Consider the following 21,268-nt stretch of genomic DNA (forward strand, 5'->3'; position numbering starts at 1 on the left):
CAGACCGGGATGCAGAGGACCCAGGTTCGAAACCCCGAGGTTGCCGGCTTGAGAATGGGCACATTCTGTTTGAGCAAGGCTCACCAGCTTGAGCACGAGGTCGCTGGCTTGAGCATGGGATCATAGACATGACTCATGGTTGCTGGCTTGAGCCCAAGGTCGCTGGCTTAAGCAAGGGGTCACTCATTCTGCTATAGCACCCCCCCATCAAGGCACGTATGAGAAAGCAGTCAATGAACAACTAAGGTGCCACAACAAGAACTGATGCTTCTCAATTTTCTCCCTTCCTGTATGTCTGTCCCTATCTGTCCCTCTCTCTGTCTCTTTCTCTGTCACACAAAAATAATAATAATAACAGAAAAATATGACTCCAGTGGTCCTATAGAGGGATTCTCTAATGCTATACAACAAGTTTCTATGATAGTATAGAGCTACTCCTCAGCGCACACACCCTCGGGAATGGTGGGCACAGTCATATCAGCAGAGAGAGTGGGCAAGGAACAAACACCCTTCAGACACAATTCCACCTTCTCTGAGCCATGCCTCAAACTGCTTAGAAACTTTAGTCTTTAAGAGTTTGTAGCCTGACTGGGCGGTGGCGCAGTGGATAGAGCATCGAACTGGGATGCGAAAGACCCAGGTTCAAGACTCTGAGGTCACCAGCTTGAGCGAGGGCTCATCTGGTTTGAGCAAAAGCTCACCAGCTTGAGCCCAAGGTCTCTGGCTCAAGCAAGGGGTTACTTAGTCTGCTGAAGGCCCGCGGTTAAGGCACATATGAGAAAGCAATCAATGAACAATTAAGGTGTTGCAACATGCAAAGAAAAAACTAATGATTGATGCTTCTCATCTCTCTGTTTCCTGTCTGTCTGTCCCTGTCTATCCCACTCTCTGTAAAAAAAAAAAAAAAAAGTTTGTAGAGTTGTACTAGTCATAATTGTAGCACTTGGAGTGAAGGATGGAGAGAAGTACCCCACTGACATCCAATCCTCTAGTATTCAAATGTATTATCTGGGCAACTCAGAGGAAAATAAATTGTCATATAAACTGCTCACAAAAATTAGGGGATCAGGCCCTGGCCGGTTGGCTCAGTGGTAGAGCGTCAGCCTGGCGTGCAGAGGTCCCGGGTTCGATTCCCGGCCAGGGCACACAGGAGAGGCGCCCATCTGCCTCTCCACCCCTCCCCCTCTCATTCCTCTCTGTCTCTCTCTTCCCCTCCCGCAGCCGAGGTTCCTTTGGAGCAAAGATGGCCTGGGCACTGGGGATGGCTCCTTGGCCTCTGCCTCAGGCGCTAGAGTGGCTCTGGTCGTGGCAGAGCGACGCCCCGGAGGGGCAGAGCATCGCCCCCTGGTGGGCAGAGCGTCGCCCCCTGGTGGGCGTGCCGGGTGGATCCCGGTCGGGCGCATGCGGGAGTCTGTCTGACTGTCTCTCCCCATTTCCAGCTTCAGAAAAATACAAAAAAAAAAAAAAAAAAAAGAAATAGGGGATCAGGAAACGTGTAGATACTCCAGTACTTTCAGCCTTTTGTATGGTGCATTTTCACCAATGAAATAAAAGTTGATTTTGCATCTCATTTGCATAATCAAACAACTTTCTTTGACTTGTCATTTGCTTTTCTGATGTTCTTGTTTAATAAAAAAATAAATAAATATGCCTGACCAGGTGGTGGCGCAGTGGATAGAGTGTCGGACTGAGATGCAGAGGACCCAGGTTCAAGACCCCGAAGTCGCCAGCTTGAGCATGGGCTCATCTGGTTTGAGCAAGACTCTCCAGCCTGAGCCCAAGGTTACTGGCTTGAGCAAGGGGTCACTCAGTCTGCTGTAGCAGCCCAGTGAAGGCACATATGAGAAAGCAATCAACGAACAACTACTAAGGTGCCACAACGAAGAATTGATGCTTCTCATCTCTCTCCCTTCCTGACTATCCCTATCTGTCCCTCTCTCTGACTCTGTCTCTGTCACAAAATAAATAAATAAATAAACAAACAAACAAACTGTTTTTTATTGTTTCATATTCATTTTGAAATATGCCCTAATTTTTGTGAGCAGTATATTAAAATTACAGTCAACATTTATACAGCACTTGCTATGTTCCAGGTAAAGTTCTAAATTCATTTGCTCCTCTCAATAATCCACAGATGGGGTTCTAATATGCTGCTCATTTGCCCATAATAAAATTAAAATTCAGAGAGGCTAAGTAATTTGCCCATGGTCACACAACAAAAGAATGGTAGAGTCAAGATTCAAAGCCAGTTTGGCCCCAGAACTCTTTCCACAGATCATGCCGCCTTCCCATTGGTCTATGAAATCATCCACCAAAACAAGACTCAATTTATTTATTCTGCAACAGTGTGAATAAAAATGTATACCGTATTTCCACCGTGTGTAAGATGCACCCTTTTCCAAAAAATTTGGGGTCTAAAAGCTGGGTGCGTCTTATACAGTGGTTGTGCCATTTGAAATGCCATAGATGGAACTGAGGATGAGACAATACATGAAGACAGTGATTCGTCATCAGACACAGATGAGGACAAGCTAAAGGATGGGAGTTTTGACAGTGATGAGAAGGTGTACGAATTTTATGATGAATAAAACTTGAGTTCAATAACTTTGTGTAATACATTTTTTTTTCCAAATTTCTGGCCCCAAAATTAAGGTGCATCTTATACATGGGAGCGTCTTATACATGAGGAAATACGGTACATTTTGCATCAGAAGAGAATTATTTTTAGCAAGAAAAACAGCCTGGCCTGTGATGGCACAGCAGATAAACCTTCAGCCTGGAATGCCAAGGTTGCCAGTTCGAAACCCTGGGCTTCCCTGGTCAAGGTACATACAACAAGCAAGCAATGAACAACTAACATGAAGCAACTATGAGTTGATACTTCCCATTCCATGGTCCCCTTTCTCTCCTGTCTGTAAAATCAATCAATAATTTAAAAAAAAAAAAAAAAAAAACAGACAGGAGGGGAGAGAGAGAGATGAGGAGCATCAACTCATAGTTGCGACACTTTAATTGTTCATTAATTTCTTCTCATATGTGCCTTGGCCAGGTGGTTCCAGGCGAGCCAGTGACCCCTTGTTCAAGTCAGCAACCTTGGGATCACATTGAAGATCCCACACTCAAGTCAGCAACTGTGCGCTCAAGCTGGTGAGCCTGTGCTCACGCCAGCAACCTCAGCATCCCAGGTCCATGCTCTATTCACTGCACCACCACCACCAGTCAGGCAGGAGGGAAATTTTTAAATGAGACTAGCAGGGATCTCTTGTGAAGAGACCCACCTCTCTCCAAGTTTCTGCATATCAAGCACATGCACACACATGTGCACATGTACACACACATTTTGATCACTGAATGCCCTTGGAACAGCCCTGTCCACAGAAGAGGCACAAACATTCAAGAGGAATGTCCCTGACTCAAATTGCAAGTAGGTCACTGGCACCCTGTATGGCTTGACCTCTTCACCTCCCATCATTCAGGTTTCACAGCTATCCAGGAAGCAAAAGCATCCTTGCTCCCCCTCACAGATCCCAGCACCATGCATTCCCCTCATACATACTCAACTGTTTGGCAAGAGCTCAGCAGAAAGCAAGAGGAACTGTATGGGGTAAAAGCTGGCTAAGACAATATCCAAGGTTATTTTCAACTAGTCTATAATCCTGAAATGCCATCATTCCCTATCCAGAAAAAATACAGGACAAGATTATTTCTACATGGCTGATGAAGAAAATGGAACCCGAAAGGTGAATGGGGCTTGCCTAAGCACACCAGCAAGTGACTGGGTAAATTATAGAAATACCCCAGACCTAGTCAATGTACTTTCCAGTAGGCCCTAAACTGCAAGCTGCCAGCACATTGTGGGCAAGGAGATCTATTCCTTATACTGTACTGTACTTGCTTCCTGACCCTGACTGGGGTCCTGAGAGTGATACACCTGTGTGACGATAGCAAGAAAGGTCACCAGATGCTCCTCTCTACTCCATCTCCACTCCAGTATAATGAAAAGAATGTGGGTTCTGGATATTGACCCAGATCTCCCCAACTAGTTATGAGACTTTGACCTAGCTTCTTAACCTCTCCAAGTTTCAATTCCTTCATCTGAAAAGGGACTTGACAGTAATTACTTTGTAAGATGGTTGTCAGTATTGAGTTATGAAGCATACAGCACAATGCCTGACACAAAATGAGGGTTCAAGGAGCTTGTAACTCTCACTAACAACTATTGTTAGAGCAACTTCTGAGCAAAGGACAGAATAAACAAAATCAGCTCATAGACAGTTGTTTTCTGACAAGTCTCTTCTTAGAACCTAGTTTCCCTGAGCCACAGGTCTGCCCACACACCTGACCTATGTACACTCTAGATGGTACAGAGGCATTTCCATTGAAACCGTTCATCAACACTGGCTGACTCTGCATCAGTACCCACTGAAGAACAGCCACTTCAGACTAAGAACAGTCACTTTAGAGCCCAGCTTCCTGGTAACTCAGGCCTGTCTTCAAATTCCTGCTGCTGCTCTTCTACCTCTGTGGGGGAGTAGAGGGAGGCAGGAGCAATGGAGCAGACCTAGACTGCGTAGAGTCCTTAGACAGGGTCAGCTGTCATCCATGGGATAAGGGACACAAAGCCTTCTTTTTCCCTCTCTTTTTAAAATAGTAACTAGATCACCTGACAGTAGGCACAATGGGTTTATCTATAGCCTACTCCCAAAGAATACCAGGAACTTCCACACACTGATCCACACAACCCAGAGTTCATCATTCCTTACCCCTGCTGTCTTCAAGTTTACAGAGAAGGGCAGGGCCTCTTAGTGGGACTATGACAGGGAGGAAGGTATGACTTCCAGTCCATACAGCCAAATGGATCTGCAAATCATTATGCACCCCAACCCTTATTCTGCCAGCTACTCAGGCACTTCGGATGACAAGTATTCAGCATTCACACTCTAGAAACAAGTACCTCACAAAGACATTTTAGCATTAGCCTCAGTTCCCTGAGCACACTGGGCACCATACTATAAAACAGAAAAGATATCATCACTGCCCTTAGGTGACGTCCTGTTCACAACCAGTGGATAGCACGGCTTTTTACATTTGAGTCTTAGTACAATACTAAAAAGAAAATCCTCTTAAAGAATATGCCATGAGAGCCTGACCAGGTGGTGGCACAGTGGATAGAGCATCAGACTGGGATGCGGAAGGACCCAGGTTCGAGACCCTGAGGTCGCCAGCTTGAGCGCGGGCTCATCTGGCTTGAGCAAAGAGCTCACCAGCTTGGACCCAAGGTCCCTGGCTCAGCAGGGGGTTACTCGGTCCGCTGAAGGCCCGCGGTCAAGGCACATGTGAGAAAGCAATCAATGAACAACTAAGAAGTCGCAACGAGAAACTGATGATTGATGCTTCTCATCTCTCTCCGTTCTTGTCTGTCTGTCCCTGTCTATCTCTGCCTCTGTAAAAAAAAAAAAAAATGATTGATGCTTTTCACCTCTCCGTTCCTGTCTGTCTGTCCCTGTCTATCCCTCTCTCTGACTCTGTAAAAAAAAAAAAAAAAAAAAGAATATGCCATGAGAAAATGAATATTGTCCTGGGCAAGTTGAGACACAAATTATGACTTTGAAATGATTAGGTGACCCTGGCCTGTTGGTTCAGTGGTAAAGCATTGGCCTGGTGTGAGGATGTTCTGGGTTCGATTCTCGATCAAGGCACATAGGAAAAGCACCCATCTACTTCTCATCCCTCCCCCTCTCATTTCTCTCTCTCTCTCTCTCTCTCTCTCTCTCTCCCTCCCTCCCTCCCTCTCTTTTGCTCTCTCTCTCTTCTCTTCCCCTCCTCCAGCCATGGCTCCATTAGAGCAAGTTGGCCCCAGGCACTGAGGATGGCTCCATGGCTTCTGCCTCAGGCACTAAAAAATGGCTCTGGTTGGTCCTGGCCGGTTGGCTCAGCGGTAGAGCGTAGGCCTGGCGTGCGGGGGACCCGGGTTCGATTCCTGGCCAGGGCACATAGGAGAAGCGCCCATTTGCTTCTCCACCCCCCCCTTCCTCTCTGTCTCTTCTCTCTCTTCTCCTCCCGCAGCCAAGGCTCCATTGGAGCAAAGATGGCCTGGGCGCTGGGGATGGCTCCTTGGCCTCTGCCCTAGGCGCTAGGGCAGAGCGATGCCCCAGAGGGGCAGAGCATCGCCCCCTGGTGGGCAGAGCGTCGCCCCCTGGTGGGTGTGCCGGGTGGATCCCGGGGCACATGCGGGAGTCTGTCTGACTGTCTCTCCCCATTTCCAGCTTTAGAAAAATACAAAAAAAAAAAAAAGGCTCTGGTTGTAACGGAGCAAGGGCCTCATCTCATGGCCCCCTAGTGGGCTTGCCAAGTGGATCCCAGTTGGGGCTCATGTGAGAGTCTGTCACTGACGCTCCTCCTGTCACTAAATTAAAAAAAAAAAAAGGAAATGATGACATGAGCAACAATTAAGGTACTCCTTAAACTAATTGAGGAGCCCCCAAAAAACAGCATCTACTTAAAGAAACACTTAGCAGTAGCATGAAAACAGGTCACCAAGCACACAACACTGCTACCACGTTGGCATTGGCTATGTCTTCCAGGTAAGTCAGCAACTGAAACATCATATTTTATTTTTAATACAACTGAGAGTCCAAGACTATTTATAATCCTAGATCCTTAAAAAGTTAAAAGAAAGATGAATTTTTAATGTACACATTTATATAAATAGGCAAAAACACAAAAATCAGATGGCTTTCACAATCCCACCTAACACCCAGAGAAAACCGGGTGCCTTCTCTTGAGAGGTGGTGGGAGGCTGGGTAGGTAGCCAAGAAACAAAGAAACCTAAACTCAGCACTTCACAAGACAATTAAGAAGCAGAGAATTTTAAATGCATTGTTTCTGACTCTAAATATGTCTACATTTATTACCAATTTGGGATCAGAAACCACATTTAGTTCTGCCGTGACCACGCACTAAAAATATTAAGCAGAGTATTATTGCCTAGGAAACAGCAGCCCTCCCTGCTGCAGCAGCCCCATTTCAGAGCTGATTCTGCATGGTCCCAGGGCTCCTCATTCTGGGCTTTGCTGAAAGCCCAGTTACGAGCAGAACTGCTACAGTCCTACACCAAGGGCTCTCTTACTTTTAAGAAAGCAGCAATAGGAACCAGGGCCAGTGACTATACAACCTCCTCATCCTCTCTCTAAGGCTGTGTAGGTAGTCAGTAAAGTTCCATTTCACTGGCCTGTAACAAGAACCCACCTGCCTGGGAGCTCCACAAGGACAGGACAACCATCCACCTAACCCACTGCTGTATCTTCACCTCCCAGCACTGTGTCTAGCACTCAAAAAGTATCTGTGATTGAATAAAGTCAACACTCTAAAAAGGAGTCATCCGAAACAGCACAATGGAAAATAACGTTGTCATTAAGGTGGTGAAAATATAGACTGTAGTGATACAGAGAAAACAGGTACATAAAATACTGGTGAGCAGCCCTGACCAGTGGGAGCACAGTGGACAGAGCATCTATCCGGGATGCTGAGGTCCCCAGTTCAAAACCCTAAGGTCACCAGCTTGAGTGCAAGCTCCTGGGCACAGGCTTGCCAGCTTGAACATGTGATCATGGACATGATCTCAAGGTCGCTGGCTTGAACAAGGGGTCATTAGCTCAGCTGGAGCCCCCCAGTCAAGGCACATATGAGAAAGCAATCAATGAACAACTAAAGTGCTACAACTACAAGTTGATGCTTCTCATCTCCCCCCTCCTATGTCTCTCTCTCTCACATAAAAAAAAGGTAAGCATAACGTAATAATACATATATATATAAATATGAATTACTACTTTGAAAAAAAGTATGGGGGCCACCCCTATGATCAGATAAGAAGTTAGAATTATTGAAAGTTGTGCTTGATGGAGTCTCTCTTCCTGAAATACTAGATATATAAGAAAACCACTTAAATATTATTCTGAATATAGACCCAGCTTCCTTGTCTGCTGACTTGATCTGGCCCCTGAGATGGCTCAGAGGCCTTGTTCTTGTTTGGCAACCCCAAGAACAGACTACCCATCCAGCAACCCAAGGAAAGAGAGCACATGAGAAAAACACTAGGCTTAAAGACCAACTTATCAACTTGACCCTTTTGCCAGCACAGCTTCCAGTCTACAACAACAGTGACTGGCTCCCTAGACAGGTGGCCAAGATAGAGGTACAGAGACAAAAAAAAGTATGAAAAAGTTGACCTGGCCTAGCTTCAAAGCCAGAGCTCCAAATAGGTACGTTCATGCCATATAGCCCAGAGCACACTAGCCAGCAAAGCGCCTGTTAATAAGGGTAGCAACACACCAAGCTTTCTAAAATTTCTTTAAAAAAAAGAAAGAAAGAAAGAAAGAAAGAAAGAAAGAAAGAAAGAAAGAAAGAAAGAAAGAAAGAGAAGGAAGCCCTGGAGCAGTAGCTCAGTAGAGCATCATCCTGATACACCAAGGTTATAGGTTCGATCCCCAGTCAGGGCAAGAGTCAACCAATGATGACATGAATAAGTGAAACAACATATCAATGTTTCTATCTCTAAAATCAATAATAAAAATAAATTTAAAAATAAACAGAAGGAATACTTGCTAACTCATCCTATGAAGCCAGAATTACCCTGATACCCAAGCAACACAAAGACACTACAAAAAAAAAATAGTCCTTATGAATATACATGCAAAAATTCTCAACAAACCAAATTCATCAGCATACTAAACAGATTATACAACATGATCAAGAGAAATTTATCCCAGGAATACAACAATTGCTTAACCCATGAAAAGTAATCCCTTTAATAAACTACGTTGAAAGAATAAAGGGAAAAACCATCTCAATTGATAAAAAAAAAGCACTTGAAAAATTCCAATATCCTTTCATGATAAAAATACTCAATAAACCAGCAATAGAAGAGAACTTCCTTAACATAATTAAAGGTCATATATGAAAACTTACCACATCACACTCAATGGTGAAAGATTTAAAGTTTTTCCCTTAATATCAAAAACAACACAAGGATGCCTACTTTTGCCACTTACTAATAATGGAAATTCTAGACAGATAAATTAGGCAATAAAAATACATAAAAGGTATCTGTATTAAAAAGAAAGAAGCAAAACTATCTCTACTCACAGATGACATGGTCTTATATGTAGAAAACCCTAAAAAAATCTATATTCAAAAAAAACAAAAAAAAACTAATAGTGCTAATAAAGTAAGCAAAATTGCAGATACAAAAAGCAACATTCAAAAATCACTTGCATTTCCATACACCAGCAACAATCAATCCAAAAAGGAAACAGCTCCATTTAAAATAGTATCAAAAAAACCCAAAATACTTAGGAAATAAATTTACCAAAGGAAGACTAATGTTAACCAAGGCCAAAGACTTGTACACTAAAAACTAAAAAACCTTGCTAAAAGAAATTAAAGAAGACCAGCCTGACCTGTGGTGGCACAGTGGATAGAGCATCGACCTGGAACACAGAGGTCACCGGTTCAAAACCCCAGGCTTGCCCAGTGAAGGCATATATCAGAAACAATCAATGAACAACTAAAGTGAAACAACTACAAGTTGATGCTTCTCTATCCCTCTCTAAAAATCAGTAAACAAAAATCTTTAAAGAAAAAAGAAATTAAAGAAGACCTAAATAAATAGACATTCTAGGTTCATTAACTGGAAGACTTAATATTGTTAAGATGACAATACTACCCAAAGCAATATGCAGATTCAAAGCAATCTCTGTCAAAATCCCAATAGCATTTTTGCGATAATGGAAAAACACATCCTAAAATTCATATGGAATTCCAAGGAACTCTGAATACCCAAACAATCTTAAAAAAGAACAAAGTTGGAGGAGTCACATGTCCCAATTCCAAAACTTTGCAGTGGATAGAGCATCAACCTGGGACACTGAGGTCCCAGGTTAAAAACCCTGAGGTCACTGGCTTGAGCGCATACTCGCCAGCCTGAGCGTGGGATCTCTGACATGATCTCACGGTCACTGGCTTAAGCCCAAAGGTCACTCACTGGCTTGAGCAAGAGGTCACTGGTTTGGCTGGAGCCCCCCAGTCAAGGCATGTATGAGAAGCAATCAATGAACAACTAAAGTGATGCAACTACAAGTTGATACTTCTCATCTCTCTCTCTCTCCCTCCCTCCCTCCCTCTTTCTCTCTCTCTCTGTCCTGCGTGCACATGTGCAAAAAGAAACAAGACTTAATCACAAAGCTACAGTAGTTAAAACAGCATGGTATTGACACAAAGATAAACACTCACATCTACAGTCTGCTTTTTAACAAGGGTGCCATTGGCTAAAAAATGGATGAATCAAAGACCTAAAATTTTAAGTTACATAAAATTCTTAGAAGAAAACGTAAGAGCAAAACTTCATGACCTTGGATTGGGCAACTGTTTCTTAAATATGACACCAAAAACAAAAGAGAAAAAAGAAAAATTAGACATCACGAGATCAATTGGTACTTTGACAGTAGGAACGTAAAAGGTGCAGCCACTGTGGAAAAGTTTGGCAGTTCTTTAAAAAGCTAAACATATAATTATCATATAACCTAGCAATTCCATTCCTAGGTATATACCCAAATATCTGAAAGAAATGACTCAAACAGATATTTGTATGTGAATGTTCACATCCGTCAAAAGATGGAACAGCCTAAGTATCCATCAACAGATGAACAAATTTTTTAAATAGATAGATTTTTAAAAATGTGGTATATACAGGGCTGGGCAAAAGGAGGTTTACAGTTGTGAGTACATGAAACACAGTTTATTCTTGTATTATTATATTATATTATTAGTTATTATATTAGTAATATATTAGTTATTATATTAGTTATTATTAATCTACATTAAAATGAAATATTCAGTCATAAAAAGAAATGAAGTTCTGATGCATGCTACAACATGGATAAACTTTGAAAACAGTATGCTGAAAGAGGTAAGCCACACACAAAAGGACAAATATTGCATCATTCTACCTCTATAAAATACCTAGAATAGACAAATTCATACAGATGAAAGTAGATCAGAGGTCACCAAAGGTTGGGGAGAGTAGGTAATGGGAAGTTATTGCTTAATGGGTTCATCGAGGTAACGCAAAAAGTTGTAGAAGTACATACAGTAACTTCCTGAGTTATCAACATCCAATTTATGCACAACTTGTACTTAATGAATGGAGCACCATAAGGACTATATGTAATCAACTGCAGATGGACATCAGTGAAAATGGTATCATAGAGTTACTCGACTCCCATGGCATAGAACTAACTAATCTTCACTGGAACTAGAGCAGATGATCGCATTTAGGGAAGAAAACAGGGACCTAGAAACCCCAGAACTAAAAAGGTTATCCACAAATGAGGTAGCTGATCCTTTTCATCTCATTGAAGCAGGAATGGCAAAGTTAGAGGAGCAAGATCCTGATACAGAGAGGTTCACCAAAGTTTATTGTCCAGTTACAGAAGGCCTGAGATGCTACAGGGCCATTTATGATGAGAAAAAGAAAAGCTCTTTACAAACCATCTTGATGCCTACTTCAAGAAATTGACTCCAGCATCAGAATGAAACCCTGACCCTCTAACACCAGTCCCATCCTCTCCAACAAGTTCATCATCTTCTGTATCATCAAAGATTGTTGAAGGCTGGATTTGAAAATGTTTAAGTATTTATATGCACAGAAAGGTAAAAATAAATACTATGTTAAGACAAACATCTGTCTAAGTTGTATTTAATAGGTAAATGTACCTGTTCTAACATATACAAATTCAACCGAACAAACCTACAGAACCTATCTTGTTCATAACCCAGGGACTGCCTGTAGTGGTAATGGTTGCACAACATTGTTAATGTAGTTAATGCCACCGAAATATACACTTAAAAATGGTTTAGCCTGACCTGTGGTGGCACAGTGGATAAAGCGTTGACCTGGAAATGCTGAGGTCACCGGTTCGAAACCCTGGGCTTGCCTGGTCAAGGCACATATGGGAGTTGATGCTTTCCAGCTCCTCCCCACCTTCTCTCTCTGTCTCTCCTCTCTGTCTCTCCCTCTTCTCTCTAAAAAAAAAAAGAAAAGAAAAGAAAAAAAAAAAGAAAAATGGTTTAAATGACAAGTTTTATGTTATACAGTGTGTCCGTAAAGTCATGGTGCACTTTTGACCGGTCACAAGAAAGCAACAAAAGATAGAAATGTGAAATCTGCACCAAATAAAAGGAAAACTCTCCCAGTTTCATACCTATTCAGTGCAGTTCGATGTGGACTCATGCAGATTTTTTAGGGCTCCTTAGGTAGCTATCCCGTATAGCCTCTACACAATCGTCACTAACTGATGGCCTCAAACTGCCGGTTTCCTTCAACTGCTTATCCCACCGAGTAATGTTATTCCTATGTGGTGGCGCTTCGTTATAAACGCACCGATATTCACGTTGCATGCACTTTGGTCACAAATTCGAATTTAGCAAGCCACAGAACACACTGAACTTTCCTCTGTACTGCCACACCTCGACTGGCATGGCCGTGGGCTGCTTCGCTGTATACATGGTGTTATGTCATCATCTGCGCATGCGCACATGCTGCCACATCATCCTACAGAAACTGGGAGGGTTTTCCTTTTATTTGGTGCAGATTTCACATTTCTATCGTTTTGTTGCTTTCCTGTGATCGGTCAAAAGTGCACCATGACTTTACGGACACACTGTATATATTTTACCACACTAAAGAACACTATAAGGTGGCCCATGAGTTGACAATTGCAGAACCTAGATAAAGAGCACGAGTACATTAATTATGTTGGTCTCTCTTCTAAATATTTAAGAAACAAAAAATGTTTTCTGTAGTTTTTTTTGGTAGATAGTTTACATCCAAGCAAAGAAGTCTCTTTCTATTTCTAAATAGCTAAAAGGTTTTATCATGAATGGGTGCTAAATTTTATCACATATGTTTTCTATATCTTCTAAAATAATCATAAAGTTTTCCCTTTAACCTATTAATGTAACAAATTTTATGCATGGATTTTCTAACATGAAACCACCTTTACATTTCTGGGATAAGCCCAATTTGGTCAGATGATCATTTTTACATCCTTCTGGGTTTGATTTGTGATATTTTGTTGGTCTTTCATGTACTTCCATAATTTTGTAAGTAGCTATCATAAGGGACCACCAAACAGTATTATAAATATATACTCCCTCAGGGGAAGGACTCCTTCCTCATCCACTATTCCTCCCCTAGCTAGTACAGGGTCTAGGACACAGTAGGCATTCTATAAATGTATGGCTGATAAATAAGTGAACGAATGCATGGCTGGAGAGATAAACAGGTGAGCTGATGAACACCTTAATCCAGAATGATGCTACTTACCACAGCCCGTACACAAAGCATATTTTTCAGGGAGTGAAATAATACAAGGGCTCACCAACCAGTCCAGAATCAACTTTTCTGTCTATGAGCAACTCCGTTTGTCTGCAGATCTGTAGGCTGGACCCTCATCTCACTTTCCTTCATTACCTAATCAACAACATTCCACAGTTCAGTGCCTGCTTTCACCCAACAAGATGTAGCCCTCATATCAACCCCAAAGCTTAGCTCCTATGCTGGGATTGAGGAGAAATGTGGCATTAGTTTCAAATTTAAAGTGTTCCTCCCAATCTCAGAATTTATTCCAATCAAAATGGTCTCATCCCAACCTTGATTGGCACAGCAAGAGCCCAACCCATTAACAATTCACTGCATCAGCAGTCCAGAAGAGGAGAGCAATCAGCAAGGGAAACAGCTGAATTATTTCAGCAACTGTAAATTATATGTTCTCTCCTCTCCCCCCTCCTTCAAGTCCATGTTCAACAGTGCCCCACTCTTCCACACTAAACTTGGGTTTGTCAAGTATCTATGTCAACTACAGAAACCAAACTTGAGTTCAAGAGGTAATATTAAAAAGCACTAGTTAACTGATACTTAAATATCCTTTTGCCACCTGACTTGTGGTGGCACAGTGGATAATGTGTTGACCTGGAACAAAGTCCGATCAAAAGGTCGCCCGATCAAAAACCCTGGGCTTGCCTGGTCAAGGCACATATGGGTGTTGATGCTTCCTGCTCCTTCCCCTTTCTCTCTCTCAAATAAATAAGTAAAATCTTAAAAAAAAAAAAAATAACCCTTGCCTGATCAGGCGGTGGCGCAGTGGATAGAGCATCAACCTGGAATGCTGAGGTCTCAGGTTCAAAACCCCAAGGTCGCTGTTGTGAGCACAGGCTCATCAGCAGGAGCACAGGGTCACCAGGTTGAGCATGGGGTCATATGACCCCATGGGTCACTGGTTTAAGCTCAAGCATCATGGCTTGAAGGCCAAGGTCACTGGCTCATCTGGATCCCCCCCAGTGAGGGCACATATGAGAAAGCGATTGAATGAACAAATAAAGTGTCACAACTATTGAGTTGATACTTCTCAACTCTCTCCCTTTCTGTCTGCCTCTCTTGCAAAATAAGTAAATAAATAACCTTCTAACATCTACAAAATTACACTTTAACTTAAAACATCCTAGTCCAGGGGTAGTCAACCTTTTTATATCTACTACCCACTTTTGTATCTCTGTTAGTAGTAAAATTATCTAACCATCCACCAGTTCCACAGAAATGGTGATTTATAAAGTAGGGAAGTAACTTTACTTTATAAAATTTATTTATTTATTTATTTATTTTTATTTTTATTTTTATTTTTTTGCATTTTTCTGAAGCTGGAAACAGGGAGAGACAGTCAGACAGACTCCCGCATGCGCCCGACCGGGATCCACCCGGCACGCCCACCATGGGGCGAAGCTCTGCCCACCAGGGGGCGATGCTCTGCCCATCCTGGGGGTCGCCATTTTGTGACCAGAGCCACTCTAGCGCCTGAGGCAGAGGCCACAGAGCCATCCCCAGCGCCCGGGCCATCTTTTCTCCAATGGAGCCTTGGCTGCGGGAGGGGAAGAGAGAGACAGAGAGGAAAGCGCGGCGGAGGGGTGGAGAAGCAAATGGGCGCTTCTCCTGTGTGCCCTGGCCGGGAATCGAACCCGGGTCCTCCGCACGCTAGGCCGACACTCTACCGCTGAGCCAACCGGCCAGGGCCTATAAAATTTATAAAGCAGAGTTACAGCAAGTTAAAGCATATAATAATAATTACTTACCAAGTACTTTATGTCGGATTTTCACTAAGTTTGGCAGAAAAAATCTTTTATAAAACAACTTACTATAGTTAAATCTATCTTATTTGTACTTTGGTTGCTCTGCTACCACCCACCATGAAAGCTGGAATGCCCACTACTGGGCGATAGGGACCAGATTGACTACCACTGCCCTAATCTATTAGTTGTTTAATTAAATCCCTTAAGACCTTTGGACACTGGCACAGAGCACATTGCCCTGTGGAGAAGTTCCCCGGCCCTGGCCTTGGCAGGCTGCAGAAGGAGAGAAGCCCATATTCCTGGAGAAGTGCCAGCAGAACCCTGTTTTTTTTCTAGAATCTCCTGATAAGGTGGTTTCTCTCCACATCCCTGGTCTCCACAGGGCAGCAAAAACATGACGAATACATTCTGAGCATGGAAGATTGCCAAACCAGGCTACACTTTATTTTTTCAAGTGTAATCTTTTTTAAAAGGGCACATATAAACCCAAAAGAGACATCTGGTATCTGTTCTTAAGAGTGGTATATCACGAGACATTCAAGGATGTATGCACAAGAGGGCTACGACAGGATTCATGACAGCTGGCAGGGTCGGGGGGCTCTGCAAAATGCCACCAACCAAATCCCAGCCTTCCAGGAGTCATCAGCTGTGCGACTGACAGGGGTACAGTTCAGCCAACAGCAACATTCTAGACGGGAGCCTGAAAGGGTCTGAGTTCCAGTGAATGAGTTTATGACAGGGATGCCAGCAGGATCCCAGGAAGTCTCTGCTGCCACAGTAGGGGCTCCACAAGGACAACTTTGCCAGGTAGCCTTTTCACAGTATCAGATTTGACAAAATGGGATGACATGCCAGCTACCTGCCCAGGTGAACATAATCAGTCTCACAATCAGCCTCCAGGCGGAGCTCATTTGGCCAAGGATTAGTAAGCATTTGGAGCCCTTGTTATGGGTAGCAAGAGCTCTGAACCCATCCCACTGGGTCATGAGGAAGACTATAATTTCAAGAGTATCAAAGCTGTGAGAGATGCCAAAAGGCCCTCCCTTGCCTCACCCTTACAACAAGGGCCCCAGTTCTTTCTAGTTTCCTTACAAAACTACCAATTAACCTTACTTTTTTTGTCTGTGTCATTCATCGCCTATTCTATTTTGCCTAAAGGGCCTGCTCTGTCACAAAGTAGGAGACAATTCTTCCCAATTATTCCATCCTGACTCTCACTGCTCAGGGATTACACTTGTGGCAGCTCTCCTTAAAACAGCCAATGCAGTCCCTGGGTAGGCCAACACAGAAAAGGTAAAAGAAGCTTGGTTAATATTACAGACTCTTACCCTGAAAGCAACCATTCTAATAAACAACTAGGCACAAGCCTGACTTCAGAGAAGCCAGATGTTTGGGGTATAGCTCACAAACACATGGAGAACATCCAGAAAAAAAAAACACAGAACAGCACTATACCCCACGCAGCCCAGCCACACTGCTCACTTCCTACCTGCAGTTTCACACCCACACCAAAGCCATTTCAATTCCAGATGAGCGGTTAACAGCCACATCAATCCAGAAAAATATTTTTTCAAAGACCTTGTTCATTGTCCCATATAGCTACCAAAAACTCAAAATTCTGTGCACTATGAAAAGAAAAAGAAATCCTTATTGCCTACTATGAAACATATATCCAGCTGCAGCCACCTCAAATCAGCAGATTATCTTCCAATATATACTCATTGAGATTTGCTGTATCCCAGACATCTGTCAAATGCTAAGGATACAAAGACTAATAGGAATCCTGTCCTCCAGGAGCTTCCAGATGAGCAAGAGAGATGAGTAAAGCACTATAACTACTATAGGGTTATAGTGTTATATCTTTGTCAAAGATAGCTAGAGGGCTCTAAGGTAGGAAAAAACAGTTATCTTCATTAGGAGATGGAGTTCAAGGAGAACTTCCTGGAAGAGGTGAGCTTTAAAGATTAAAAGAGGAAAAAGAATCAGCTAGTGTTCACTTTAGCAGCACATATACTAAAATCAGAACAATACAGAGATTAGCATGGCCCCTGCACAAAAATGACACACAAATTTGTGAGGCATTCCATATTTTTAAAACAGCTTGGTACTGGCATAAGAACAGGCATAAAGATCAATGGAACAGAACAGAGAACCCAGAAATAAACCCATGCCTTTATGGTCAATTAATATTTGACAGAGGAGGCAGAAGTATACAATGGAGTAAAGAGTCTCTTTAATAAACGGTGTTGGGAAAATTGGGCATGTACATGCAAAAAAAAAATTAAACTAGACCACCAACTTACACCATTCACAAAAATAAACTCAAAATAGATAAAAGATTTAATTAAATGTAAGATGCAAAACCATAAAAATCCTATAAGAAAACACAGGCAGTAGACTCTCAGACATCTCTCGAAGTAATATTTCTGCAAATATATCTCCTCAGGCAAGTGAAATAAAAGACAAAATAAACAAATAGGACTATATCAAATTTTTGCACAGCAAAAGACACCATTAACAAAATAAAAAGACAACCCACTCAATGGGAGAACATACTTGCCCATGCATCTGATAAGGGGTTAATAACCAAAATTTATAAAGAATTTATAAAACTCAACACCAGGAAGGTAAACAGTTCAATTACAGAATGGGCAAAGGACCTGAATAAATACTTCTCCAAAGAGGACATACAGATGGCCAATAGGCATATGAAAAAATGCTCAACATCAGAAATCACTAGAGAAATGCAAATTAAAACCACAATGAGATACCACCTCACACCTGCCAGAATGGCCTTGATTAACAAACAAGTGCTGGCGAGGGTATGAAGAAATGGGAACCCTCCTCACTGCTGGTGGGAATGCAGACTGGTGCAGCCACTGTGGAAAACAGTATGGCGTTTCCTCAAAAAATTAAAAATGGAACTGCCCTTTGACCGAGCCATCCCACTTCTAGGAATATATCCTAAGAATCCCAAAACACTGATTCAAAAGAAGATAGGCAGCCCCATGTTCACGGCAGCATTGTTCACAATAGCTAAGATCTGGAAACAGCCCAAGTGTCTTCAGTGGACAAGTGAGTAAAAAAGTTGTAATACATCTACACAATGGAATACTATGTGGCCGTGAAAAAAGAAATTTCACCTTTTGTGAGGGCATGGATTGACTTGGAGGGTATTATGCTAAGTGAAATAAGACAGGCAGAGAAAGACAAATATCATATGATCTCATTTATATGTACAATCCAATGAACACAATAAACTGAGGGACAAAATACAAACAGAGGCAGGGTCACAGGGAACAAACAGACAGCTGTCAGAGGGAAGAGGGAAGAAGGGACAAGATCAAAGGTGACAAGATTAGCCAAATTATATTTAATATATACATAACACATAGATACAGACAACAGAGTAGCAATTCCCACAGGGAAAGAGGAGATGAAGGGAGGGTGAGGAACGTAAAGGGGGTAAATGGGGTTGGAACAGATGTTGCATGGGGCCTGGGGGATACAATGTAGTGGGTAGAGGGTGTCATATTGAGCGGGATACTTGAAATCATGTCAACACAATAAATTAAAAATAAAAAAAATCTTTAAATAATAAAAAAAAATTAATGATAAAAAAAAGAATCAGCCAAACAAAGACAATGAGAAAGGCATTCCAGAGACAAGAGTATGTTTGAAGATCTAGAGGCATGAAACAAGGAATGAGCATTTATTCCAACAGCTGGAGCAACAGGCTTCATGATACACAAGAACTCTACCAGACAGGGCAGATGAGTTTCAAACACATAGCTCACTGCACTATTATTGCAAACTTCTAGAATCTTCTTTTTGGAACAACCTGTTGGTAAAATGGAGATTAGAGTGGGGAAAAGGAAGCCTGTTATAAACCTGCTAAGATAAGAGGGGCACCACTGTTTGTGAACTCTGCCTAGGAACAAATTCCTTTGCCTGACAGTTCAGTGGTTTGTTGGCTCTTGCAAATTCTCAGCATCTATTAAATAAAAAGAGCCAGTAAACAAAATCTGGAGTTGAACGGTATTACCCTCACAGTGCCCTAAAACCCCACCCAGTAGATAACTTGAACAGGAAAGCAGACTAAGATTCTAAACAGTCTATGCCACCTCTCCCTAAAGGATATGCCTGCTCTCCTCTCCTCTCATGTTTCACACTCAACAAGTTCACAGATAATTAGTTCATGCTCTTCCCACCATATTTCTGATCCTCTAGAGTTGCCTAGCTCTACTGCACAAGCCAGAAACCCAAGAGCTCTCTTCAACACCTCACTTCTTTCTTCCCAACCTGCCCTTCCATCCCCTGACCATCCATCATCAACTACTGTCAATTTTATCTACTATCTCCCTTCCTTACTCCTTCCCAAATTGCTATAAGCCACCCCCGACCTCTCAGGGGAGGGCTACTCAAGTAGGCTTTCAATGAAGCAAGACCTGAGCAGAATAATACAATGAAGAAACAGAAGGCACACAGCTTTAATGAATCTCTTGTTTGTTCAGCCCAGAGATTCTGGACTACCCAAAATCCAGTCTTCTAAGCCCCTCTGAAACACTCTCAATAAAAGTCATCTTCTGCACTCAGGGGTCCCATTCCATCACAGTTGCAACTAAATTGTGGGCTGCAGAGAGGGTTTGGTGCCTTGTATGAATCCTCTGGAGATTCCAATGCCTTGGGAGCCCACAGCCAGGCCTATGATTATGAGAATTAAATCCGAGATGAGGCAGGCTTGGCTCCCCACAGCCCCACCCCATGGATGAGACATACATGGAGTTGAAGAGTCTTCATCCCTACTCTGCTACCCTCCCTCACCATAAGGGAAGCTATTTCCTTCCACCAAAGCAGGCGGAAGAAGGCAACTGTCAAGAAGATAATGTTAGTGTTGATAGTAGCTTCGAAATCAATTTCCCAAAGTAAAGGACAAAACAGGTATTTAAGAAGGATTAATCTGGCCATGCCTCTGAGCCTCAATTCAATGGAAACTTCCCTTCATCCCATTCCCATCACTGGCCCAGAAGGAATACATGTATGTTGATGAATGAACAAATGGACGAAGAAATGAACAAATGGCAGGCTCAGGAGCTGAAGGGAAGGGGCAACAGGAGAGAAAGAAGAACCTGCTCAAAACCATCCTTTCATCATTCAGATGTCTCTCCACACCTCCCATGTACTATGTACTGTGCAAGGTGCTGAAAACAGAAGCATGCACAAACTACAAAAGAGAAGAGGGGAGAGGGGAGAAAAAGCACTCTTGTTCATCTCTCTGGGATGGCATATTTTCAACTACTACTTTAAAAGCACCTCCTGTTTTTCTGACATTAATGCTATGCCTAATGGCACACATGCTACTGAAATCTTCACTTTTTATTGTATCCAGTACTTTGGGGCCTTGTGGTTTCTTTTCTAAGGAAAAACCTGTCATTCATCTCCTTGACTGAAAATTGACTTAATTTGGTTTGTGTTAGGTTGGTACAAAGGGGACACATAAGAGATTCACTGCATAGTTGGGTCCTAAACCACTGCCAACGAAAAGAAAATCAAAAACCTCACAACGTGAAGTTTAAGCTTCAGCCAAAAGGAATTATCTTCCCACAAGCATCTCTGTCGGATTTTTGGTTAATGTAAAACTCTTTCAAAAGGAAAGGAAGGCCCTGGCCGATTGGCTCAGTGGTGGAGCGTCGGCCTGGCGTGCAGAAGTCCTGGGTTCGATTCACAGCCAGGGCACACAGGAGAAGCGCCCATCTGCTTCTCCACCCCTCCCCTTCTCCTTCCTCTCTGTCTCTCTCTTCCCCTCCCGCAGCCGAGGCTCCATTGGTGCAGAGATGGCCCGGGCGCTGGGGATGGCTCCTCGGCCTCTGCCCCAGGCACTAGAGTGGCTCTGGGCGACGCCCCCCTGGTGGGCAGAGCGTCGCCCCCTGGTGGGCATGCCGGGTGGATCCCAGTCGGGTGCATGCAGGAGTCTGTCTGACTGTCTCTCCTCGTTTCTAGCTTCGGAAAAATACCAAAAAAAAAAAAAAGGAAAGGAAAGGAAGCCCCAAGGATATTTTAAATATACCTTAGAATATCTATATTTTTC

At 42.8% G+C, this 21,268-nt stretch overlaps 1 protein-coding gene and 1 non-coding gene across 7 annotated transcripts in view; one reads left to right on the forward strand and one right to left on the reverse strand.

Moving 5' to 3' along the window:
* Positions 1-21,268, reverse strand: part of SIL1 (SIL1 nucleotide exchange factor) — a 276,662-nt gene that overhangs the window by 209,374 nt on the left and 46,020 nt on the right. For 3 of the 6 annotated variants that reach the window (XM_066272615.1, XM_066272610.1, XM_066272613.1), the window contains exon 2: positions 11,923-12,081. The exons of 2 other annotated variants lie outside the window; for them this stretch is intronic. The gene's annotated coding sequence lies outside the window, so the exon portion shown is untranslated. The remainder of the gene's footprint in view (positions 1-11,922; positions 12,082-21,268) is intronic. One more of the 6 variants, XM_066272612.1, reaches the window with a different exon arrangement.
* On the forward strand, positions 17,170-17,273 carry LOC136336966 (U6 spliceosomal RNA). The gene has a single exon (XR_010731698.1). It is a non-coding gene; the product is annotated as a U6 spliceosomal RNA (small nuclear RNA).

This window comes from Saccopteryx bilineata, chromosome 4, assembly GCF_036850765.1.
Source record: "Saccopteryx bilineata isolate mSacBil1 chromosome 4, mSacBil1_pri_phased_curated, whole genome shotgun sequence".
In the NCBI taxonomy this organism is placed as follows: domain Eukaryota; kingdom Metazoa; phylum Chordata; class Mammalia; order Chiroptera; family Emballonuridae; genus Saccopteryx; species Saccopteryx bilineata.